Source organism: Neolamprologus brichardi, unplaced genomic scaffold (genome assembly GCF_056152115.1).
Source record: "Neolamprologus brichardi isolate AB-2024 unplaced genomic scaffold, ASM5615211v1 NODE_ptg000039l+_length_168595_cov_1, whole genome shotgun sequence".
Lineage (NCBI taxonomy): Eukaryota > Metazoa > Chordata > Actinopteri > Cichliformes > Cichlidae > Neolamprologus > Neolamprologus brichardi.
This window is the reverse complement of record NW_028270041.1, coordinates 113,637-136,018: the sequence shown is the minus strand read 5'-3', so window position 1 is coordinate 136,018 and position 22,382 is coordinate 113,637. Positions and strand designations below refer to the sequence as shown.

At 40.2% G+C, this 22,382-nt stretch overlaps 1 long non-coding RNA gene across 1 annotated transcript; it reads left to right on the top strand.

Moving 5' to 3' along the window:
* Positions 1-267: 267 nt before the first annotated feature.
* Positions 268-4,977, top strand: LOC148095930 (uncharacterized). Its single transcript, XR_015717375.1, has 4 exons — positions 268-471; positions 1,921-3,457; positions 3,848-3,970; positions 4,125-4,977. It is a non-coding gene; the product is annotated as an uncharacterized LOC148095930 (long non-coding RNA).
* Positions 4,978-22,382: the final 17,405 nt, after the last annotated feature.

The window sequence follows — 22,382 nt, the reverse complement described above, 5'->3', positions numbered from 1 at the left end:
TGTCGAGCTTTTCTGTATATAGCCATGTCGTAGATTCCGAAGCAAACAAGAAATTGATGAAAATGTTCTATTTTATTTTAACAATCATCAACTGCATATGCAGGTTTCGTACGGGTGCTTGAAATCCTTGAAAAATCTTGGATATATTGTAGTGCTTCTATTTCGGATTTGGTGCTTAAAACGTCTTGAAACTGTATTTCATTCACCACAAATAACTATCTGACTGAATAGTTTTCTTATCAGATAGAGAAATAAAATGGCAAAGTCTAAAAGCAACATTTCTCTGCCTGGGCTGCCTTGTACCTCTGCACGTCAGTCTGTTTCAATGTGTGACCCCCCCTCCCCGAACAGTCGGGGGTGAGCGCACTAACGTGCCTGGAGGCCGTTTTAATGAGTGTTTGCTGGAAAACGAAAAATACAAGAAGGAGTCTGCAAGAAGGATTTGTACGTTTTCACTGTGGAGGAGTTTGCGTAAGTCCTAGTAAATCATTTTCTCCAGTGTGGACGTTACACATGCTAATTTTTAAAATCGTTTTTATTATTTTGCTAGCTAGCAAACTCGCGGGATAAATGATTGAAATGCACTCAGTGTGATGCAATACGGTGCCGCTATTCTAACAGTTAGTTATTGCAGGGTAATTTCTGGAATATGCTGTGAATTTAACCAAGATTACACAGCAGTAGCAGTAATGCGAGTTACTTCCCCAAAGTGAAAGCTTTAAACGTTAGCCCGATGCTAAACTAGCCAACTCAAGCTTTCTGATTGAAGGCTAAAAGCAGCGTTGTCACCAAGTAAACAGAATATTGATTCTATTTTGGTGTATTGCTGCAGTTTTTTCAAGTATTAACTTGGTGCTTTTGGCAACCTTAGGGGGAAATAATGGTAATATGACTGATCCATATGGACACAAAGAATATAGACTTTTTTGTGCTACCGAAGTTCCGTGGCTTTCATTCAAAATCTGTTTATCGTTAAACAACTTGAAGATTATAATGGCTTCAAACTCACATTGAGGCCTGTGGGGCACTATCAGCCACTGAAACAGTAGACAAATGAATATTTCATACCTTAAGGCTGCCTGTTTATTTAAGGGAGATGAACAATACATTATAATTGTATATAATAATATCACAGATGATAGATTAAAGAGGTTTTTGATAGATGCTTGTGCATTGTTAAAGTCTTATATGTTGAATTGATCTGAGTATGTCATCTGTTCAAAGCCTCTCCCAGTCAGTGCTGTTCTCTATGCCTGTCTTACTCTACATGATCTTTTTTAACATCAGCATGCTAAAGGACTTGTTTGGAAGAGACTGCTATTTTATACGCTAAAATATGTTTTTCTTCTGGTTGGTGAAAACACTTTATTATCCTCTAATAGATTTTTTAAATGCTTGGTGATGGTAGTACCCAAAACTAGCTGCATCAGGTACTTCCCTGTGTATTTGGAGAGGATCAGAAGTCCCAGGAATAAAAAAGCAACTAATTATTTACCTGCACAGCCGTACAAGTGGCTGACTGCTAGTTTGTTCCTCTGAGGCCGTGTCCTAGTCAGTGTGTCTCGCTAGATTTCTCTCTCTTCTGTTAATTGAGCATTTTTGTTTGTTTTGTGCAGTTCTGGTTAATAAGTGAAATTAATAAAAGCCGCAGAAATATTTTCATTGCATTTCTGTTTGTTCTGTACTTGCTAACTGTCAGTTCAGAAGAAAATGTAGCTGCTGTTTGCCAACAAACTCAGTTCCTTTGCCCGATAATTTACTTCAAAAAAATGCCTACATATATATTTATAAGCTGAGTTATTATATAGCTGAATAATTATATCTTTCAATTAATAACTAATAATGTTTTATTTTAAATTTGTGTCGTTTATCTTCTTCTGCTTATTATTGTTATCCATCCATTTTCTTCTGCTTATCAAGGACTGGTTTACCCGGGCAGCAGCCTAAGCAGAGAAGCCCACATCTCCCTCTCCCCAGCCACCTCCTCCACTTCTTCTGGGATAACACCAAGACATCCTCAGGCCAGCTGAGAGATATAGCCTCTCCAGAGTGTCCTAGGTCTGCCCTGGGCCTCTTTCTCCTTTTCTCATCAGCCTCTCTTCAACGTGTAGGAATAGCAGCTCTACTCTGAGCCCCTTTTGAGTAACTGAACTCCTCAGCCTGTCTTTAAGGGAGAGGCAACACCCTTAGAGAAAGCTCGTGTTTTTCATCTGTCAGTCCTCTGCTCACCTGTCCCCAAACTCGTAAACAAGAGAAGATTAAAGTCCTCCGCTTGATGCTGCAAGTCATTGTTTTTTATTGTCTTTTTCTTAATATATTCAGATAATTCTAAAAATATCTGTACAACAGTTTGTTTATGCAGTCAGCATTTGTATATATACAGCAGTATTCTCAAACAAGCAACAGTGAACGCACCTGTGTGAGGCAAATTCCACAATCACAGTTCAATCAGTCCCCCCACCCTGACACTTTTTTCCACTTTAAGTGAGGAAATGGAATTAAATCTGACACATCTTTATCTTTTTTGGACATATCAACATATCTTTTTAAGGTTAAGAGAATATGGTCATCAGATTGGAGAAGCTGAACAATCAGAGCTGTGATAATGATATTTAAGGATATTTAAGGTGTGTTGACTGGTTCATAACGTCAGCTCATGTGAGAAAACATCCCATGCTAAAAGTTGCCGCTAGCTGCTGGTTGATGGTGAATTTATTGTGTGTTTCCACCGTCTGTACAGATGAAGAGTAGCAGAGCTGGAGATGAGGCAGGAGGAAAAGTTGACTCAATTCAATTTCAGTTTATTTATATAGCGTTAATCACAACAACAGTCACCTCAAGACACTTTATACTGCAAGGTGGAGGCCCTATTGTAATACAGAGGAAACTAAATGATCAAAACAAGCCCTTTGAGCGAGCACTTGGTGACTGTGGGAAGGAAAAACACCATTTTAACTGGAAGAAACTTCCAGTAGAAGCAGGTATAGGGAGGGGCAGCCTCTGAGGACTGGTTGGGGTTGAGGGGAGGGAGAAAGGACAAAGGACACGCTGTGGAAGAGAGCCACTCTATGAGCTGTTCATTCAGTTTGTGGTTTAGCTCGACTCCATGACGTTTCTGAACTAATGCTTTGCTCAATTAATGTTGCAATGAATTATGGGTGGATTTTACTGATATTCTATCTTTATGTTGTCACCAAACACATCTACAGATTTAGGATTAGCTACAGGCTCCTCTACCCCTGCTAGCCCTTCTGTCCTGCCCAGGATGGCGCCCCTGGTGCCCCCTCATAAGGTCCAGCAGTCCTACTGTCCATCCAACAGCTCCTTCTCCCCTCTTACAGCCCCTATGGGAGCTCCATCTGTGGTGGCTACAGGCCTTACAGCTACAGCTACGGTGGCGGCTACAGCCTGGGAGGATACAGACACACACCTCACCTTGAGGACGTCCCCCCAGCAGGTTTGTGCAGCAGGCTGAAGAGATGGAACAGCAAGCACTCACATATTCATATGAGTACATTTAGTTGTTTTGAGAGGTGTACTCAACACAGGACAGTGGCTGCAGGTGCTAATTGTTTTGAGTTCAAAGTAATTAAGGCTGCTGTTGCAAAGTTTGATAATAGAATCTGAAGCTGGTAATGTTCAGGGCTGCAGTACACGTGTAAAGATGAGTCTGCTTGTATGACATCATATGTGCCTTTGTGTAACTCAGTGGCAAATAAATTGGGTACCATAGCTCCATATGCCATTAGTTACTTTACAAGTGTAAGGAAAAGCAGAAGGACTTGTTTTTGGTTCAGACCAGTTAAAATGATGAATGTCTTTCATTCAGTTTCCTTGCTTGGTTTAGACACTAACTGGGCGAGCGAGGAGGACGACCACGTGGTGGCCAGAGGAGAATATGACTTTACAGCTGCTTCTCAGGAGGAGCTTTCTATGCAAGCTGGAGAGATGCTCAACCTCGCTCCTAAAGGTGATGAGCTTTTTACTGGCTGCGGGACATTTGATTCTGAGTGCTTTGACCCAAAACCTTCTATTTTTGTTTTCCTTATCTTAGAAATAACAGATGAGGGCTCTTCTTTTGTGTGAGCGTGCCCCATGTTTACAACTATCTCCCTCGTGTTTAGAGCTACAGCCCCGTGTGCGTGGCTGGCTCCTGGCCAGCGTGGACGGTGAGACCACCGGCTCGTCCCAGCAAACTACGTTAAGATCCTCAGCAAGAGAAGAGACCGCCGGGCCACAGATGTGGAGAGGCTCGCTCAGGCCCAGCAGGCGAACACGCAGGCACCCCAAACAACCTCAGCTGCACAAATCTGTGTCTCTCCTGCAGCCCATAAACGTACAGCATCTACCCGCATCATGTACAGTACATGAACGACCCGTCTCGTCAGATTCATTAGGCTCAGCTGTGTCCCCCTCCTGTGTTTCCTCGTTTCCCTCTGTGTGTATTTATAGTAGTGATGGCCAAACAAAGCTTTCTGAAGCTTGTGTTGAAAAACGATTCATTACTGGAAGCTTTTTAACACAGTCCTCTGTGGTGACATCTGCTGGTCAAAAATGTGAAGAGCAGCTTGAATGTACAAAAAAACTGAACTGCTTCATTATGATTGCCCACTCTGCAGAGTGGAATTCACAATTCACAATTGGACGTCACTGATCACGTGACTGTGGCCAAACGAATCGAGCATCGACAGAGTGCTTCTGAAGCGGTGTGTTGGTGTTTTTGACACACGCGCCGGAGCGTCAGCTTCAAGCGGGCCATCACTAATTTATAGCATTCGTCCTCTTGTGTGCGTTACTGGTCCGTCTGTGTTCCTCCATGCTGTTTTTCCTGCTTGTCATCGTGTTTTAACTCCATTCCCTCGTGTCCAGGTTTCTTATCTGGTTCTCAGCTTTCCCAGTTTAGGTTTTCCTAGTTTTGTTTCTCGCCTCCCTCGCCTTTGTTTGTATGTCACTCTCCATAAATAAAGCTCACTCACATCAGCAGTGCCTGCATCTTGGGTCCTCCATTCATAACTCAACACGCAAACCCTGACATTTATTGTGTAGTTACATACTGCTAGGAAGTGCTGACAAAATATGAAATTATGATGCTATTTATGTAGAGGCACAGTACCAACACAGAACAGCGGGGACACAGAACCAAAACCTAAGAACTAACAAAGACACATCAAGAAATCAAAGATTAATAAAACAAAACAGAAAACACTGAGCCAGCGACCCAGGACCGTGACATTCAGTTTCTCAAGGAGTAATCAAAGCAAACATTTGTTTCTTTTTATGAATAAGAGATTTCCTTTATGGGTTACGTGATGGTGTAAGTTCCAGCACAGCTCATTTAGTGTGCAGAAGTGCTCCGAGGCCCCTATGAAACACATGATTGAAAGAATCTAATAAATTAGAGGGGTGCAGTAGCTGTAGTATGACTTTTTGTTCTCCTGCTGCATGACGACTTTACTTTTTTCTTTTTTTTTTGGTGGGAGGAAGTTGACATCTCAGTCCATTGTGACGTGCAGATCTTTGACTGGCTTATGAACTCCGTCAGGAGGAACTCAGCAGGAGAGGGAAACAAGGACCAACAAACCCGGCTTGGTAAAAAGGAACAAGAACAGAAAAAGTCAACATCATTACACATCCCTGAGCTGTCATTTACACCACCTGTGGCGCTTGATTTATTGGTCACTAAACATGGTGTGTGTTTGGTGCGTCACTGGCTGCGTGTTCTGTGTTATTTGTCGGTCGTGTGGTTTGGGCGTTGATATTTGACATCACAGCAGAGAGACTGGATGTGATGTCAGACCCCTCTAAATCGTGTAATTTACAGATATTTAATTCCAATGATTTGACTGCATCATTGTGTCTTTGAGTTATGACCCAAACTCTCTTTCAACTTTGTGAATAAATTCACGTCCCCCTGTGACCTCATAATTACACCACAGTTCAGATGGGATGAATGAGTCATGAGGTCACACCAACAGTGACAACATCAGCAGTGACATCACTAAAGTTGCCAGGTGAGTCCATAAATAGAACCCGTGACGTGGAGCAGGTACCGCCGTTTTGGACGATGCCACGACGCAGCTATAGACGCAAACGTGCTTCTCGCCCCGTTCGCAGACGCAGGAGAGCCCACAAGGCCTCGGGTGTCCGCAGACGTGGGAGAAGACACCGTCGCAGACACTAGACAATCTCAATAAACATGTAGGATGAACATCAAAATGTGGTCCAATCAATTTTTTTTTAGATAATATATGTTGTTGTTGTTTTGTGTGTGTTTGTTATCAATGTTGTGAATAAAGTTAAGCTTAGTAAGCCATCAAGCACTGATTACTCGTAGAAGAGCACCAATAGGAGACAGAACTAATTAGAAGGTGTTATTATTCAGTCTGTACATCGAATAGAAGGCACTAACCACAAGGTGATCTTCAATGCATCTCTGTGTGAATGTGAACGGGGCGAGAAGACCCCCACTGACTGCATGTCTTTAGACTGTGGGAGGAAGCTGGAGAGAACATGCAGACTCCACACAAAGACCCCGGCCTGATGGGGTTAGGGTCCTGAGTTTGATACCCCAAACTGAACGCAGGACAGAGGAAGGGATGGGTGATGCTCATGTGTGCCCAGGTGTATGATGTGGCTCTTTGCGGTGACACAGTAAAAAATGTGGCTGTTTGTCTGTGACTGGTTGGCTGCCCCAGCCCTGGCCCTTCATGTATTTCAGTAATGTCTTTTTCTCCCGTCTCCTCCTCTCGTTTACATGTTTTGCCCTTGTGACCCATTCCTTCTGTCACGTGTGTTTTCCCCCCAGCCATCATGTTCTGTTTGTGCTTAGTTATGTCCATGTCTCATCTCTAGTCCTCTTTTCCCTCTGTATGTATTCACAGTGTACGTGTTCCTCGTTGGTTCGTCATGCTAAGTCTGCGTGTCTTATTCCGTCATGTGTCATGTATCACTCCAAATCTCACTGACTTTAACTAATAATAACTGTTTGCTGAGTGTTATGTCTAAAAGGTATTGCACAATCGCCTCTAGTAGAGGATCAGGTTTGTTTTCCACTGATAATGGATTTTAACATGACTGACCAATGATTGTGGAGCACGTCCGTGTAGGATCTTATAAATACAACGAGCAAACTTAAATGTTTTAAAATGTTAAAAACTTAATATATTATATTTCTGACGTATGACGGAAGGAAAAAGTTTCATGTTTTTAAAAAAATCCAATTTCATATGATCAAATTTATGTCAAAAAGTTCATATTTATTCCTCCTATGTCATGTGTGAGTACTGTACTGTAAATGTCATATATATCAGATGATACTGATAACCTAATGCTAATAACTATGCAGAGGTCTCTAGGCCTCGACTTTTATGGAGCATGTGAAGTTTGGGGCAGAGTGGACAAAGAAAAGTTTCTCAGCAGGTTCAACAGGTTGCTACAACACAGGCCGATGAAGTATTGCACTCACTCATCCAAACTGGCAAACATGTAACATACACCCTAAGACTGATCCTGCTTTTCACTCCTTTGCTATGATTTAATTTGATATTATGTAGCCTTGGAGACAGTTTGCATAGATTAGAATGTTAGATTCCTGTGATGTCATCAATGCCCGATGTTTTGTTTTAATGTCTTGTGATAGTTCTAAGTGCAGACAAAGTCAGAGTTCAAGTGAGTTTAGTCCAATTTTGATCCAGTTTCTGACATGTGGTCAAAATCTTGGCCGACCTTTACCACACCACGTGCTGTGGGTGTGCGTAAATATCTAGGTGAGTAAAGTCCTTTACCTGTTAAATTCATCTTAATTTGGGGCTTTTACTTCAGGTGTTTTGATTCAGTAGTAACCAAGTGATCTTTGTACAAACTGCAGACCGCCACACTGATCCCTGGTTCCTCAGGATAGAGGACAGGACGTCAGATGGGCGAATCAAGACCTCCAAACGGAAAGATTGTGCCACAGAAAGACTGGAAAAAGCTTCCCAAAGAAGCAAGGACAGCAAAAGTCCGGCTGGCCTCAGCCATCTTGTCTTGGAGAAGTGTAAGTGAGACATTCAGAGATTTTTTGTTTTATAGTTATTGATCATCTGTAGGCCTGTGTGGAGTTCAGAGGTCTAATTGGTTTTGGTTTTTGCAGCTGCTTTTAGAAAGAAGAGCAGCAAAGGAAAGTCAAGCAGCGATGGAACAAAACAACCACGCAGTAAAAAGAGCAAGACATCAAGCTCACAGGAGGAGGCCAGCTGCTCCGTCTATGAGTCAGATACCCATAGCACATACAAAAGTCACACTAAAGGTAAGAAGTACATAGGTAAGTTCAAACCACACCTGCAGTGATAGAGCCTCGTTCCCAAGCTCTCAGAGTTTAGCTGGTATCCATCTGCTAATCACTATGAAGCTTCTAACAAAGACTGTATGAATGTGTACATTGAGGCAAAGTCAGCTTTCCTACATACAACTAATCACAACCCCTGTGTTTGTTTTGTCTCTCTGTAGAGGACTTTGAAGAAAAATACGAAGAGCAGGATAAGCTGGGTGAAGGAGGCTTTGGGACTGTCTTCTTTGGAAAACGCAGACAAGACAATTTCCCAGTATGGCTTCTTATGTGTGCACTTTACAATTCTTCTAGTTCCTCCTGTTCTCTTTTTCTAAAACACATTTTCTCTGTAATGCAGGTGGTGATTAAGCATGTTGCTCAGTTTTTAGTCAGCTATCTACCAGTGGTAAGAAATGTTTGTCTTTTTCCGTTGTTTTCCCCCAACGTGTACCTCAAACAGCCTAATGTTTGAACACTGACCTTGATGTTCTCTTTCTCAAGCTTCTTAATGGTAAAATGACCGAGATTCCCAAGGAGGTGGCATTGCTAATAAAAGTGGGGGCAGGACCAGAGGCTACGAGCAGCAATGTGACGCCCGCTTAAAACGACTGGTATGACTTGGAAGACGAACTCATTATGGTCTTTGAAAGGCCAAAAAAACATAGACTTGGAAGCCTACCTGGCAAACAGAAGAACCTTTGTGCACGAGAGGGAGGTTAAGGTCAGCGAGTGGCAAGATAACATATATGGCAAACTTTAATGGATAATGTAAATCTGATTATTTGAACGTATTTTTCATTTGTCTGTCAGGTCATAATGAGACAGCTGGTACATGCAGCCGCTGAAATGCAATCCAAGGGTGTCTACCATCGAGACATTAAGCCAGAAAACATTGTGTTTGACACATCGCCTGATCATCCAGCATTTCTATGTGTCAAATTCATCGATTTTGGTATTGGAGTCCCTTTTAGACCAGAAGCAGTCACACGAAGAAATGGTAGGTCATCAGCCTCACTGTTTAAATGTCCTTGCCTGCCCACAGGCTTAGAGTCCACATGAATTCCTTACCATGAATAATTACTCTCTGGATTTTAGAGACCAAACCAACAACTTATGTTAGTTCTTCTTTAACTTGTAGTTCTAAATTAGAAGATTATTGTGATATTGAAATATAAAAATAAAAGTATGGTAAGTATGACTGCACAGGGGCTTTGTGGCCTGGCTGCAGAAGTCACTGGATAGAAAGCTGCTGACGTTTCACTGCATCCTGCACCAAGAGGCATTGTGTGCGCAAACCTTTCCTGTAGAATGCACTGAGGTCATAAATGTTGTCATTCAGATCATCAATAAAATAATGGCAAAAGGTTTAAATCCCAGTCAGTTCTGTTCATTACTGGATGAGGTGGAGAGCATTTACCCTGATCTCCTGCTGTATGACAGAGTCCTGCTGTCCAGAGGAGAGGTGCTGAAACGCTTTGCTGCATGTCTGGGAGAGGTGAAAGTTTTCATGAGCAGCAAAGGGCTCGCCTTTTCTGCTCATGAACATTACAGCGAACCAGAAGAAGCTGAATACAAGTCTTCGGGGGAGAGGAGGCACAGCGTTACACATGCTGGAGGAGGTGTTAGCGTTTGAGTGCAAACTGACAGTTAATAAATTCAGAGCATTTGCAGTCTGCAATCACCACAGTTATTTGGGAAATAATTCCACGAGTTCAGAGAGGAAAAACCCACATTATCCTTCCCCATCACTGCCCTGACCATCGATCCATCCCTGTTAAATGTGACTGGATTTTCAGGTGATACTGAGAACCTTGTTTGAAACATGGAATGCCATCCCGACACATAAACATGAAGAAATATGCATTTGGAGTCCTGACGATCTTCAGATCCACATACGTATGTGAGCAGCTGTTCTCCACCATGAACTGTGTTACAAACAAACACAGCTCACGCCTCACAGACGACAGCTTACAGTCCTGCGTAGATGAAAGTGACTTTGTAACTTGTAACTGTAAATTAAATGTGTAAGTGATATTTATATAGGTGTAAACTTATCCACAGCTTTATGCCTTGAATGTCCACTATTTAAACCTTTTGAATGCAGGATATTTTATTAAAGCAATTTAGCAGGAGGGGGGAAAAGCCAGCTCACATACTATGATCACATAATGAAATCACTTAATACTCATCTAATTAACCCACTCTTAGCTAATGTTGATCTTTTGAGGAGAGAGATTGAGAGAACGGGCACATCCATGCCTGAAAAGGCCCTTATCTCTGTTTTGCATCCCTGCAACTTCAACACTCCAGGGATTCAGTTGAAATCCAAATCCTCTCAAAGTTATAATTCAAAATAAAACAAAATAAAATAAAATGGAAACTCTCTGAAGTTGTAATCCTGCAGGAAATCGACAGAAATCCAAATCCTCTTGAATTCATATTTCAAAAAAGAGCAGAGAAAAAGCCAAAAAATACAAAACCCAAGTGTAAGTGTGCAGTTCAGACAGCAGCTGATCTCTGGGCTCTAGAGTCTGACCAATTTGGTCACATTTTTGGCCAAATATCTCACTGGTGCGACTAATAAAATCCTAGATTGCACCAGCGACCAGCCGTTCAGTACATTAAAAAAAAAGTCTCCGCAAGTCTGAAAGTGTCCGTGTGGTCAACAACTGACACACATTAGGCCCCTATCGTGGTCTAAACTAATCAGAGATAGTCAGGGGCGGGACCGCTCTGGCCGTGGTCCAGATATTCCCGTAGTCCTTCGTGTGTACGTTTGAAAGTGCAGGTGGATAGAGAGAGGTGAGTAGCTTGAATGAAGTGATATTGATTCATTAAATCCTGAATCGACTTTTAAATATAAATGTATTTTGCCAGAAACGCCAGAATCTCAGGTTAAGGCTCACAAAACTATTTCAACAACCACCAACCAGTAAATGAGAGCAGGTACACGGACTCCACACAAAGACGTAAACACAGACCCGAAGCATCACAATCAGCTTTCTCTTCCTCGGCTTTCTCACCCGACGGCCCGTACACGTACACGCCGTCGGGGCTGAAAGCTGACAGCTCACTGACCGCGTCGGCGGTTTCCGTCTTTTTTGCGCTCGATTCTGAGCTGCAGGTTTTATCTCTCTCTAACCAAAATTCACTGAATATGAATATATGCTGCGATAAATGCCCAAGTGTCCCTCTAACACTGCCTTTCAGTGGCAGCAGGTCGTCAGAGGACACAGGATGACATCATACTGTATGCATATATGATATCAAGCTGTCTTGTTCCAGGACTTCAAGCTGAGTGCATACATGAGAAAGGCTTTATGACATAAATGACATCTGTGACAATATTGTGTTTTCCAGTCTTTCTGTGGCACAATCTTTCCGTTTGGAGGTCTTGATTCGCCCATCTGACGTCCTGTCCTCTATCCTGAGGAACCAGGGATCAGTGTGGCGGTCTGCAGTTTGTACAAAGATCACTTGGTTACTACTGAATCAAAACACCTGAAGTAAAAGCCCCAAATTAAGATGAATTTAACAGGTAAAGGACTTTACTCACCTAGATATTTACGCACACCCACAGCACGTGGTGTGGTAAAGGTCGGCCAAGATTTTGACCACATGTCAGAAACTGGATCAAAATTGGACTAAACTCACTTGAACTCTGACTTTGTCTGCACTTAGAACTATCACAAGACATTAAAACAAAACATCGGGCATTGATGACATCACAGGAATCTAACATTCTAATCTATGCAAACTGTCTCCATGGCTACATAATATCAAATTAAATCATAGCAAAGGAGTAAAAAGCAGGATCAGTCTTAGGGTGTATGTTACATGTTTGCCAGTTTGGATGAGTGAGTGCAATACTTCATCGGCCTGTGTTGTAGCAACCTGTTGAACCTGCTGAGAAACTTTTCTTTGTCCACTCTGCCCCAAACTTCACATGCTCCATAAAAGTCGAGGCCTAGAGACCTCTGCATAGTTATTAGCATTAGGTTATCAGTATCATCTGATATATATGACATTTACAGTACAGTACTCACACATGACATAGGAGGAATAAATATGAACTTTTTGACATAAATTTGATCATATGAAATTGGATTTTTTTAAAAATATGAAACTTTTTCCTTCCGTCATACTTCAGAAATATAATATATTAAGTTTTGAACATTTTAAAACATTTAAGTTTGCTCGTTGTATTTATAAGATCCTACATGGACGTGCTCCACAATCATTGGTCAGTCATGTTAAAATCCATTATCAGTGGAAAACAAACCTGATCCTCTACTAGAGGCGATTGTGCAATACCTTTTAGACATAACACTCAGCAAACAGTTATTATCAGTTAAAGTCAGTGAGATTTGGAGTGATACATGACACGTGACGGAATAAGACACGCAGACTTAGCATGACGAACCGACGAGGAACACGTACACTGTAAATACATACAGAGGGAAAAGAGGACTAGAGATGAGACATGGACATAACTAAGCACAAACAGAACATGATGGCTGGGGGGAAAACACACGTGACAGAAGGAATGGGTCACAAGGGCAAAACATGTAAACGAGAGGAGGAGACGGGAGAAAAAGACATTACTGAAATACATGAAGGGCCAGGGCTGGGGCAGCCAACCAGTCACAGACAAACAGCCACATTTTTTACTGTGTCACCGCAAAGAGCCACATCATACACCTGGGCACACATGAACATCACCCATCCCTTCCTCTGTCCTGCGTTCAGTTTGGGGTATCAAACTCAGGACCCTAACCCCATCAGGCCGGGGTCTTTGTGTGGAGTCTGCATGTTCTCTCCAGCTTCCTCCCACAGTCTAAAGACATGCAGTGAGTGGGGGTCTTCTCGCTCCGTTCACATTCACACAGAGATGCATTGAAGATCACCTTGTGGTTAGTGCCTTCTATTCGATGTACAGACTGAATAATAACACCTTCTAATTAGTTCTGTCTCCTATTGGTGCTCTTCTACGAGTAATCAGTGCTTGATGGCTTACTAAGCTTAACTTTATTCACAACATTGATAACAAACACACACAAAACAACAACAACATATATTATCTAAAAAAAAATTGATTGGACCACATTTTGATGTTCATCCTACATGTTTATTGAGATTGTCTAATGTCAACTAACACAGCCAATCCCTCAACATGTTATTCACATTGTCTTCATATTAAATCATTTTTTGCTTTTTAAAGAACTTTTTTTTACCATTGCACTCAACAACAAACAAATCCTCTTTAACAAAAAAAGTTCAAGGGCCAAATTGCATTATATTTCTTCACATGAATATACAAGTAGGGGTGATGTGGGACGCAGCGAGTTTGAGACCCCTGGTCTAAAACAAGTAATTGCTGATTTCTTTTACAAATCTTCTTGTTAACATAACCTTCTCCTTCATTACGTTACACTTATTATGAACAGTGCTGTTCTGTAATATAGTCACAATTATTTATGGGATCTATAAAAATGATGTAAACACATTTTCTTATTGTCAGAGACTCGATGACCATGATTGAAAGTAAAACGAGGAAATGACATACTCTGAGGCTACCTTCCTTGCACTGCACAGGTTTCATATGTTTGTTGAAAGGGGCTTATGAGTGAGAGCAGAGAGGGGACAAGCACACCGGTGGCCTTTGGTTGAGATTTCAAGAAAGCTCCATCCTTGGCTTTAAACTGTCATCTAATTAAAAACATTGTGGCTAATATCACATTATGGTAAATTTGCCAGCAGTTTGTTGTCTCCGGCTAACATTGCGCCTTGTGAAACCAGTTTTATGACCTCTGTCAGTTTTCTCTTTGAGACATTTTCATGAGAACAGTATGGAGCTTTCCATCGTTCACCATTCTTCATCCTTCTTTCCTCTGTGGTCTCCATTCCTGCAAAGTGGTATTGGATGTGATCTGATTTGTTAAACACCATTTCTCTCTTTCTCTCTGTCTCACACACACACACACACACACACACACACACACACACACACACACACACAACAAAAGAGAGGGAGAGATTCATAACCTCACAGTTTTTAAGCGTGCTGCTGAGGGATTCAAACAAGAGAATTACAAAGCAGCTAAGCTGACAGTCTCTTTACAATCATAAGACTAACCTACATTCAAAAGACTATTCAAGAAAATATAGCTTTAATTTATGCATTTGCTTAAGTTGGTTTTTTTGTTTTTTGTTTTGTCCATGGTGTTGACAAAATTGTGTATAGCACAGTTTTGGGGGTTTTTTGAAAGAAGAGTTTTCACAAAGAATATAAGGCCAAAATACCACGTTTTTTGCCACGTAACATTCCCACAGATAAGAATCTTTGTGTGTGTGTGTGTGTGTGTGTGTGTGTGTGTGTGTGTGTGTGTGTGTGCGTGAGTATGCAAATTAGTTTAAGAGACAAAGAGAAAGAAAGTGGAAGACACACAGACTTGAAGGTGAAACTGTAGGTGTGAAACTCAGCAGGCACTAGTATATTGAAATTGAGGTGAATTGTTCGGAGACTCTAAAATAAATATTTGTCTGCAGCTGCATCAAAAAACGCTGAAACATGTCAAAAGAGAAAGAAAGGCATTATAGTTTGAAACCACTCAGCAAGTAAAAAAAGACAATCAAAGATTGCATTAAAACACAGTTTGGTTCATAATAAATCCTATCAGGTATACAACAGTATCAGTGAACAATATATCAGCTTTCACGTTAAGATAACTACAAAAATCATAAAATCCTATTACAGTTTATGTTATATAATTTATTACGTAAGTCTGAAATTTACCACTAACACTCATGACTTAATCATAACATAATTAATCTAACTTTCACTGACTTACACTAAAGTAAGTGCTAATTTTTCAGGTTAAGGTCCTTTTCTCAGTAGTCATGAAAATATCATTATAGAGTTAAGTCATTATTTTTTAACCCAAGTTAAATGCTATAAGTGAGGAATTTAACTGATGAATGACATATGGGAAACCATAGTTTGCTATCACAGACAAATATGACTTATATATGTTCTGTATTAAGGATATTTTAAAAACTTAGGGGGTCATATGATTGTTGGGTTTTTCTCTGAATTTTTTTTTTATTGTAAGGTCTGTTGTTTTGATTTGGTGGTGTATAAATATTTGTGGTTTTCATTTTGCCTTAGTGCTCCTATTTGGGAAAGTCTTTATTTTGAATAGTTCAGGGAATCATTAATTTATGTGTTAATAAGATGCCTCTGATTAAAACCGCACGAAACCTTCAACAGCGACTGGAGACAAAACATGACAACAAAATACAATGGGGTGCTACAACAGTCGTTAGCCATCCATTAGTTTCATGATTGAATCTTGTTAATTTAAATGTGGGTGGGACTGCAAAAGGAGTATTCAGTTCATATAAAAGGAGACTCATGTCTAGGTAACCCTCATGGATTTGGAAACACAGACAACACAGGATATTCCAAAAGATCTTCCGGACTCACTGGTAAGGAAGAGCGTTCATTACAAGTCTGTATTATTGGTCCAACTCATGCAAGAACTTGTCTCTTGAATTCAGTAAGTGCATCTGCTTGGACCAGTTGTACACAACAACTGCTAAAAATTCTACCTGACCCTTCAAGTTATGTCTATCAAATTGAGTTCTATGTTTCATATCAAGATCACTTTGAATGGAGACACGGATGGTGGTTTTATTCCTAAGTGCACCCACTCAAAGTGACCTTGCATATGAGTTTACAACAATTAGACACTTTGAAGCAAACGTTAGTTAACATGGTTCACTTACAGAACATTTCAAGTAGAGACCCTTCAAATGGAAAAACTTGTGGTTTTCCTCTTTACTTAGTGCTCCAATTTTGGGAATTCTCTATTTTGAATAGTTCGGGGAATCGTTGATTTATGTGTTAATAAGATGCCTCTGATTGAAATCGCACGAAACCTTCAACAGCTACTGGAGACAAAAGAGGAAACCAAAATACAATGGGCCACTACTACAGTCGTTAGCCAACCATTGGTTTCATGACTGAATGTCATTGACTTAAATGTGGGTGGGACTGCAAGAGGAGTCTTGAGTTCATATAAAAGGAGACTCATGTTCAAGCATCTCTCATGGAGTTGGAAACACAGACAACACAGGATATTCCAAAAGAGCTTCGGGACTCACTGGTAAGGAAGAGCATTCATTATAAGTCTGTATTTTTGGTCCAACTCATGCAAGAACTTGTCTCTTGAATTCAGTAAGTGCATCTGCTTGGACCAGTTGTACACAACAACTGCTACAAATTCTACCTGATCCTTCAAGTTATGTCTATCAAATTGAGTTCTATGTTTCATATCAAGATCACTTTGAATGGAGACACTGATGTGGTTTTATTCCTAAGTGCACCCACTCAAAGTGACCTTCCATATGAGTTTTCAACAATTAGACACTTTGGAGCAAACTTTAGATTATATGTTTCACTTAAAGAACATCTCAAATAGACACGCTCATCGACTGCTACAAATTCTACCTGACCCTCCATGCTAGGTCTATCAAATTGAGTTCTATGTTTCATATCAAGATCACTTTGAATGGAGACACTGATGGTGGTTTTATTCCTAAGTGCACCCACTCAAAGTGACCTTGCATACAAGTTTACAACAATTAGACACTTTGAAGCAAATTTTACATTATATGTTTCACTTAAAGAACATCTCAAATAGACACACTCATCGACTGCTACAAATTCTACCTGACCCTCCATGTTAGGTCTTTCGAATTGAGTTCTATGTTTCATATCAAGATAACTTTGAATGGAGACACTGATGGTGGTTGTATTCCTAAGTGAAACCCACTCAAAGTGACCTTGAATGTGAGTTTACATCAATTAGACACTTTGAAGCAAACTTTAGTTAACATGGTTCACTTACAGAACATCTCAAGTAGAGACCCCTCAAATGGAAACACTTGTGGTTTTCCTTTTGCCTTAGTGCTCCTATTTGGGGAAGTCTTTATTTGGAGTAGTTCAGGGAATCATTAATTTATGTGTTAATAAGATGCCTCTGATTAAAACCGCACGAAACCTTCAACAGCTACTGGAGACAAAAGATGACAACAAAATACAATGGGGTGCTACAACAGTTGTTAGCCATCGATTAGTTTCATGATTGAATCTCGTTAATTTAAATGTGGGTGGGACTGCAAGAGGAGTATTGAGTTCATATAAAAGGAGACTCATGTCTAGGTAACCCTCATGGATTTGGAAACACAGACAACATAGGATATTCCAAAAGATCTTCTGGACTCACTGGTAAGGAAGAGCGTTCATTACAAGTCTGTATTATTGGTTCAACTCATGCAAGAACTTGTCTCTTCAATTCAGTAAGTGCATCTGCTTGGACCAGTTGTACACAACAACTGCTACAAATTCTACCTGATTACATCTAAAAAATTGAGTTCTATGTTTCATATCAAGATCACTTTGAATGGAGACACTGATGGTGGTTGTATTCCTAAGTGCACCCACTCAAAGTGACCTTCCATATGAGTTTTCAACAATTAGACACTTTGAAGCAAACTTTAGATTATATGTTTCACTTAAAGAACATCTCAAATAGTCACGCTCATCGACTGCTACAAATTCTACCTGACCCTCCATGTTAGGTCTATCAAATTGAGTTCTATGTTTCTTATCAAGATCACTTTGAATGGAGACACTGATGTGGTTTTATTCCTAAGTGCACCCACTCAAAGTGACCTTGCATATGAGTTTACATCAATTAGACACTTTGAAGCAAACGTTAGTTAACATGGTTCACTTACAGAACATTTCAAGTAGAGACCCTTCAAATTGAAAAACTTGTGGTTTTCCTCTTTACTTAGTGCTCCAATTTTGGGAATTCTTTATTTTGAATAGTTCGGGGAATCGTTGATTTATGTGTTAATAAGATGCCTCTGATTGAAATCGCACAAATCCTTCAACAGCTACTGGAGACAAAAGAGGAAACCAAAATACAATGGGCCGCTACTACAGTCGTTAGCCAACCATTGGTTTCATGACTGAATGTCATTGACTTAAATGTGGGTGGGACTGAAAGAGGAGTCTTGAGTTCATATAAAAGGAGACTCAGGTTCAAGCATCTCTCATGGATTTGGAAACACAGACAACACAGGATATTCCAAAAGAGCTTCGGGACTCACTGGTAAGGAAGAGCATTCATTACAAGTCTGTATTATTGGTCCAACTCATGCAAGAACTTGTCTCTTGAATTCAGTAAGTGCATCTGCTTGGACCAGTTGTACACAACAACTGCTACAAATTCTACCTGACCCTTCAAGTTATGTCTATCAAATTGAGTTCTATGTTTCATATCAAGATCACTTTGAATGGAGACACTGATGGTGGTTTTATTCCTAAGTGCACCCACTCAAAGTGACCTTGCATATGAGTTTACAACAATTAGACACTTTGAAGCAAACTTTAGATAACATGGTTCACTTACAGAACATCTAAAATAGAGACCCCTCAAATTGAAACACTTGTGGTTTTCCTTTTGCCTTAGTGCTCCTATTTGGGAAAGTCTTTATTTTAAATAGTTCAGGGAATCGTTAATTTATGTGTTAATAAGATGGCTCTGATTGAAGCCGCACAAAACCTTCAACAGCTACTGGAGACAAAAGAGGAAACCAAAATACAATGGGCCGCTACTACAGTCGTTAGCCAACCATTGGTTTCATGACTGAATGTCATTGACTTAAATGTGGGTGGGACTGCAAGAGGAGTCTTGAGTTCATATAAAAGGAGACTCATGTCTAGGTAACCCTCATGGATTTGGAAACACAGACAACACAGGATATTCCAAAAGAGCTTCGGGACTCACTGGTAAGGAAGAGCATTCATTACAAGTCTGTATTATTGGTCCAACTCATGCAAGAACTTGTCTCTTCAATTCAGTAAGTGCATCTGCTTGGACCAGTTGTACACAACAACTGCTACAAATTCTACCTGACCCTTCAAGTTATGTCTATCAAATTGAGTTCTATGTTTCATATCAAGATCACTTTGAATGGAGACACTGATGGTGGTTGTATTCCTAAGTGCACCCACTCAAAGTGACCTTGCATATGAGTTTACAACAATTAGACACTTTGAAGCAAACGTTAGTTAACATGGTTCACTTACAGAACATTTCAAGTAGAGACCTCTCAAATGGAAAAACTTGTGGTTTTCCTCTTTACTTAGTGCTCCAATTTTGGGAATTCTCTATTTTGAATAGTTCGGGGAATCGTTGATTTATGTGTTAATAAGATGCCTCTGATTGAAATCGCACGAAACCTTCAACAGCTACTGGAGACAAAAGAGGAAACCAAAATACAATGGGCCACTACTACAGTCGTTAGCCAACCATTGGTTTCATGACTGAATGTCATTGACTTAAATGTGGGTGGGACTGCAAGAGGAGTCTTGAGTTCATATAAAAGGAGACTCATGTTCAAGCATCTCTCATGGAGTTGGAAACACAGACAACACAGGATATTCCAAAAGAGCTTCGGGACTCACTGGTAAGGAAGAGCATTCATTATAAGTCTGTATTTTTGGTCCAACTCATGCAAGAACTTGTCTCTTGAATTCAGTAAGTGCATCTGCTTGGACCAGTTGTACACAACAACTGCTACAAATTCTACCTGATCCTTCAAGTTATGTCTATCAAATTGAGTTCTATGTTTCATATCAAGATCACTTTGAATGGAGACACTGATGTGGTTTTATTCCTAAGTGCACCCACTCAAAGTGACCTTCCATATGAGTTTTCAACAATTAGACACTTTGGAGCAAACTTTAGATTACATGTTTCACTTAAAGAACATCTCAAATAGACACGCTCATCGACTGCTACAAATTCTACCTGACCCTCCATGCTAGGTCTATCAAATTGAGTTCTATGTTTCATATCAAGATCACTTTGAATGGAGACACTGATGGTGGTTTTATTCCTAAGTGCACCCACTCAAAGTGACCTTGCATACAAGTTTACAACAATTAGACACTTTGAAGCAAATTTTACATTATATGTTTCACTTAAAGAACATCTCAAATAGACACACTCATCGACTGCTACAAATTCTACCTGACCCTCCATGTTAGGTCTTTCGAATTGAGTTCTATGTTTCATATCAAGATAACTTTGAATGGAGACACTGATGGTGGTTGTATTCCTAAGTGAAACCCACTCAAAGTGACCTTGAATGTGAGTTTACATCAATTAGACACTTTGAAGCAAACTTTAGTTAACATGGTTCACTTACAGAACATCTCAAGTAGAGACCCCTCAAATGGAAACACTTGTGGTTTTCCTTTTGCCTTAGTGCTCCTATTTGGGGAAGTCTTTATTTGGAGTAGTTCAGGGAATCATTAATTTATGTGTTAATAAGATGCCTCTGATTAAAACCGCACGAAACCTTCAACAGCTACTGGAGACAAAAGATGACAACAAAATACAATGGGGTGCTACAACAGTTGTTAGCCATCGATTAGTTTCATGATTGAATCTCGTTAATTTAAATGTGGGTGGGACTGCAAGAGGAGTATTGAGTTCATATAAAAGGAGACTCATGTCTAGGTAACCCTCATGGATTTGGAAACACAGACAACATAGGATATTCCAAAAGATCTTCTGGACTCACTGGTAAGGAAGAGCGTTCATTACAAGTCTGTATTATTGGTTCAACTCATGCAAGAACTTGTCTCTTCAATTCAGTAAGTGCATCTGCTTGGACCAGTTGTACACAACAACTGCTACAAATTCTACCTGATTACATCTAAAAAATTGAGTTCTATGTTTCATATCAAGATCACTTTGAATGGAGACACTGATGGTGGTTGTATTCCTAAGTGCACCCACTCAAAGTGACCTTCCATATGAGTTTTCAACAATTAGACACTTTGAAGCAAACTTTAGATTATATGTTTCACTTAAAGAACATCTCAAATAGACACGCTCATCGACTGCTACAAATTCTACCTGACCCTCCATGTTAGGTCTATCAAATTGAGTTCTATGTTTCTTATCAAGATCACTTTGAATGGAGACACTGATGTGGTTTTATTCCTAAGTGCACCCACTCAAAGTGACCTTGCATATGAGTTTACATCAATTAGACACTTTGAAGCAAACGTTAGTTAACATGGTTCACTTACAGAACATTTCAAGTAGAGACCCTTCAAATTGAAAAACTTGTGGTTTTCCTCTTTACTTAGTGCTCCAATTTTGGGAATTCTTTATTTTGAATAGTTCGGGGAATCGTTGATTTATGTGTTAATAAGATGCCTCTGATTGAAATCGCACAAATCCTTCAACAGCTACTGGAGACAAAAGAGGAAACCAAAATACAATGGGCCGCTACTACAGTCGTTAGCCAACCATTGGTTTCATGACTGAATGTCATTGACTTAAATGTGGGTGGGACTGAAAGAGGAGTCTTGAGTTCATATAAAAGGAGACTCAGGTTCAAGCATCTCTCATGGATTTGGAAACACAGACAACACAGGATATTCCAAAAGAGCTTCGGGACTCACTGGTAAGGAAGAGCATTCATTACAAGTCTGTATTATTGGTCCAACTCATGCAAGAACTTGTCTCTTGAATTCAGTAAGTGCATCTGCTTGGACCAGTTGTACACAACAACTGCTACAAATTCTACCTGACCCTTCAAGTTATGTCTATCAAATTGAGTTCTATGTTTCATATCAAGATCACTTTGAATGGAGACACTGATGGTGGTTTTATTCCTAAGTGCACCCACTCAAAGTGACCTTGCATATGAGTTTACAACAATTAGACACTTTGAAGCAAACTTTAGATAACATGGTTCACTTACAGAACATCTAAAATAGAGACCCCTCAAATTGAAACACTTGTGGTTTTCCTTTTGCCTTAGTGCTCCTATTTGGGAAAGTCTTTATTTTAAATAGTTCAGGGAATCGTTAATTTATGTGTTAATAAGATGGCTCTGATTGAAGCCGCACAAAACCTTCAACAGCTACTGGAGACAAAAGAGGAAACCAAAATACAATGGGCCGCTACTACAGTCG